Source organism: Elephantulus edwardii, unplaced genomic scaffold, assembly GCF_000299155.1.
Source record: "Elephantulus edwardii isolate Elephantulus edwardi_28Jun2011 unplaced genomic scaffold, EleEdw1.0 scaffold00002, whole genome shotgun sequence".
In the NCBI taxonomy this organism is placed as follows: Eukaryota; Metazoa; Chordata; class Mammalia; order Macroscelidea; family Macroscelididae; genus Elephantulus; species Elephantulus edwardii.
In genome coordinates, this window is record NW_006399752.1 from 16855420 (window position 1) to 16860391 (window position 4972).

General features: G+C 43.4%; 1 protein-coding gene across 1 annotated transcript in view; it reads right to left on the reverse strand.

The window, feature by feature from the left end:
• Positions 1-4972, reverse strand: part of RWDD1 (RWD domain containing 1) — a 38958-nt gene that overhangs the window by 32543 nt on the left and 1443 nt on the right. The gene's annotated exons all lie outside the window — the stretch shown is intronic.

Below are 4972 nucleotides of genomic sequence, written 5' to 3' on the forward strand. Positions count from 1 at the left end.
TGCCTCTGACACACCCATCCCGATTACCCCAGTCACTGAATCAATCCACCTCATAGAGGGTCTTCCCCTCCTGCGCTGTCCCTCTTCAAGGACCTGTCTAGGAATTTAAATTCAGGGATCACTGGTGGCATAATCTGTAGGGAGCTGCAATATCTTTCTGGTGGTTTTTTATCCACCAGTGACTCCTTGGGAGAAAGCAGAACAGTCTCCTCCCATGTGACTTACACTTGGATACCTCCTGGATATCTGACTCAAAAGCAGTGAGCTTTGTGCTTGGAGAGAAGGCCTGGAATTCTTTAAAGATGTCTGTTTGTCTTGGCCTTCCCCAGTGTCAATGAGCTTTCTCATTCAGGGACGTGAGTCCAAAATAATGCCTTCTACTCCTAGTGAATCTTTCTTGGTGGTAGTGGAATTCTCCCTGCTGCCACCACCCTGAAACTGTTTTCCTCTCCTTTTATCTCTATGACATGAAAGGTAGCACTATGATGGATTAAGGAGTGTTGCATTCCATCCTTAATCTTTCTGCACCTGGGCAATCATTACGTAGATTCCACATTTTATTATTATATATATGATGTGTTCATGGGGTATCCAATTCAACCATTATATTCCACCCTTTGGCCCCCAAACATTCATGTCCTTGCTATATGCGAAATACTTTTGTATTGTCACAAGTCTTCTTGTTGTTAAGTGCTGTCAAGTCACCTGCAACTCAGAGTGATCCTATGAACAACAGTTCTGAACTCTGCCTTATCCTGAGCCAGTTTCACTGACTCTGACACACCTAATCCCATTGACCAAGATACTGAATCATTTCCATCTCATCTGGGGTCTTCCTCTCCTGTGCTGTCCATTCAGCCTTCCATACATGATGTCTTCCAAGGACTGGTCCCACATGGCCATGTATGTGAGATAGAGCTTCAAAATCCTTGCCGTCAAGGGGAAACTTGGTTTCACCCTCTCCAAGACAGACCCATTTGTTCCCTTGGCAGTACATGGTATGTTCTTCTCTACTGCACAACTCAAAGACATCAATTCTTCTGTCATCCTTAGTCATTTTCCAGCTGTTTAATGCATAGCATGTAATTGAGAAGACCATGTCCTGGATTAGTCTCCAGACTAACATCATTGCTCCTCAGGACTCTGGAGAAGTCCCTGACAGCAGACTTCCCCAATGCAATTCATCTTTTGGTTTCCTTACTGCTGGTGCCAAGAGTGTTGATTGTGGAGACAAGCAAGCTAAAATTGTTAACAACCTCAATCTCTTCTCCATCCATCATGAAGCTGCCCATTGGCCCAGTGGTGAGAATCTTTGTCTTCTTGATTTTAAGGTCAATGCATATTGAAGGCTACAGTCTTTGACTTGCAGTAAATGCTTCAGAACCTCTTTAGTTTCAGCAAACAAGGTTGTATCATCTGTATAATGCAGGCTGTTGATGAGTCTTCCTCCAATCCTGATGCTACACTCCTCATAAAGTCCTGCCTCTCAAATCGTCTGGTGCACATATAGATTGAGAAGGTGTGGAGAAGTATGCATCCCTGACACACTCCTTTCCTAATTTTGAACCATTCAGTGTCTCTTTTCTCTGTTCTGATGACTGGCTCCTGATCAAAGTACAGGTTTTGCATGAGTACAATCAGGTGTTCTGGTATTCCCATTTTCCTCAAGGTTAGCCACAATTTGTTGTGATCCACACAATCAAATGTCTTTGCATAGTCAATAAAGCACAGACATTCCTGTAGTACTCTTTGCTTTTAGTCAAGATCCATCCTACATTGGTGATAATGTCTCTAGTGCCACGGCCTTTTCTAAAAGTCTTAGTCCCAAATCTAAATTCTATCCTGAGCAAATTTTTCATCCATGAATCTAGAATGCAAGCTATCAACTTCCAAAGGATGGAAGACACAGGCACAAAGTAGACATTCCCATTACAAATGAGAGAAATTGGAAGGAACCAAAGGACAACATGCATCAAGCAAGTGAAATACCCAGCCAAACAATTTGCACAGGCCTTGGATTATTTAGTCAACGACTCTGCCCTCTAGACTGAGTTGGCTGTTTTCTCTGCTCAGGATGGAGGCCTGTTTGCCCTGGGCGTCAGCTTCGCCTCTAGGCACATTCAAAAGAGCAAACTGCTCCCAGGGCTTTAGGTGGTCCCATACCAGTCCATTTGAGTGGTGACCCTACATCTTCTATCTTGGCAGGGCCCATTTTTCTGTCCCTTCAAACCTGGCAGCCCCATATTCTAGAATTGAGTTGGCAGAGATGTGAGTCTGAAATGTGGGAAGCAATAGCCTCACCCTTTTGTGGAGTTTGTCTCTCCATAGGGCTTTTCTAGTGTAGGTAACTGACTATGTGGAGGGGCAGGACTGTGTGAGTGAGCAGTGTTAGCCTATCCATGAAGACATAGTCTATCTACTATTCCTTAAGGTGATTGGTGGTCTCAACAATCTACAAGAGGACTGGCTAGTCTCACCAATATATTAAACAGCTCTAGAAGCAGGCGTGGCAGCCACTTCCGAAATGGCTTGCCTCTGGAAACTCTATAAACAGTGCTTGGGTCTTTCAGTCATAGGGTCGCTATGAGTCATCTATGAGTCAACGGCACCTAACAACAAACAACAACAGCTGCAGAGAATAGGAATTCTTCCCTCACCAGAAGGGGTTCTTCGCCCTGCCAGAGACTCCCAAGTGGTTGAGGGTGGCGGCAGCAGCAATGTCTGAACTGGAGAACTGGATGTGAGATGGGACTTTAGGGTGGGGAAAGCCAATGCTGGCAGGACTGAGAACTTGGTTGGACAATTAGAGCCTCAAGGCTTGAGGTTGAGGTACCTGTGTACACATTGACTGAATTTTGATATTAATCTGAATTATAAGCTTTTAACTCTCCCAGTAAGGATCTGTGTGGGCTATAAGCTACCACATCAGATTTTGGATCCATCCAAGTGGTAAGATTGGGGTTAGTTAAGAGGAGGAGAAGGAGGCATGGGAACATGTGGGACATGTCTGACCTCATGGGAATGGTTTTGTGTTATTGATGCTGTGGGTGGAGATATTTTCCCCCTGTGAGGTTGGGAAAAGGTCCAATATGGATTTCCCCGCATGGCCTTTGCTCTTTTTACATCCTTAGAAAACCCAGCCTTGATGGCCCTACTCCATGAGACACCAGAGTTTATGTCTGAGGCAACTGGTTCTTTGGTCTCTCCAAGAGGCCAGCCTGATGTCTATGCTGCTCCTGCAAATGTTGCAGTGATCTTTAGCTGTAATGGCAAATGCCTGGAAGCATTCCACTCTGCCAGTATGGTTAGACTGAAAAGGTACACAGCTTTTTCTATCCCTGGGACAGCAAGCACTCCACCAAGTGCTGCAATGCACTTCATTCATCCAGGAAGTCTTCAGTCCAAAACTCTCAATTCTCTTGCTCTGTGTATTGGCTTCCTGTTCCATGCTGTCCTGTTTTGGTCTTTGTTTCTGTTGATGCTTCTTACCATTCATGCTATCTTTGGTGTTAAAATTTTTCTTTTCTTTTGAACCTTCACAGCATTTGCCTTTGGTATCTCTAATACTACCAACAGTCTTTCTAAGAGAATTTAGGATTTTACTACACGACACCTTAAAACTCTTCCAGATTTATTATCCAATTCCAAATTTACATCCACATTTAAGGTATCTGTTAGAACAGCACTTCAGTCTCATCAAAACCTGTCTTAGTTATGTTGTGCTGCAATAGTAGTAATCCTACAAGTGGATGGCTTTAATAGATTTATTCCCTTAGAATTTAGGGATCTAGGAGTGTCAGATCTCGGGTAAAGTTTATTATTTCTTATAGATGTCTATGAGTCTTGGCATTTGCCAGCCTCAAGGGGTCCCATGTTTTCTGACAATTCTTTCTCTAGGATAATGAAGTTCCTCTTTCTTGGCTTTCTTTATTCCCCATTTTACCTTAATGATATTAAAGACATTACAGGCCACATACTAGAAAAACTTGTATTACATTTAAATAAGGCTGAGTTAGAATTAAGGGCTATTATAAAATATGTCCTTTAAAATATTGTGTATCTTGAGTTCATTGGCTGCTTATGGAAATTGCCTGTTTGGAAATAAGATTTTCCATTTGTTTTTATTCACCTATGAGGCTTTTTGTTTTTGTTTTTTTTTTCTTTTTTAGAGAGGTCCCTAACAGCCGACTTTCCCATCACAATACGTTTTTTGATTTCCTGGCTGCTGGTGCCGAGAGTGTTGACCGTGGAGCCAAGCAAACTGAAGCTGTGAACAATCTCAATCTCTTCGCCATCCATCCTGAGGCTACCTATAGGTCCAGTGGTGAGAATCTTTGTCTTCTTGACATTGAGCCTCAGTCCACACTGAAGGCTGCAGTCCTTGACCCTCTGCAGCAAGTGCATGAGGTCCTCCTCAGGTTCAGCAAGCAGGGTTGTGTCATCTGCATAGCGCAGATTGTTAATAAATCTTCCACCAATCCTGACGCCACACTTCTCCTAATAGAGTCCAGCTGCTCAGATAATCTGCTCTGCATACAGGTTGAAAAGGTATGGAGATAGGACACTACCCTGGCGTACACCCTTCCCAATTTTGAACCATGCAGTGTTACCCTGCTCTGTTCTGACGACTGCCTCTTGGTCAAAGTATAGGCTTCGCATTAGCACAATTAAATGTTCTGGGATTCTCATTCATCTCAGAGTCAGCTACAGTTTGTTAAGATCCACGCAGTCAAACGCCTTTGCATAATCAATGAAACACAGATAGACATTCTTCTGGTATTGTGATGGGAAAGTCTGCTGTTAGAGACCTCTCTAAAGCACTCAAGAACAGTGGTGTGTCTCTGGAGACTAAGGTGCATCTGATACAGGCCACATGGTCTTTGCAATCACTTGTTATGCATCAGAGAGTTGGACAATGACTAGGGAGTATAAAAGGAGAATTGATGCCTTTGAGCTGTGGTGCTGGAGAAGA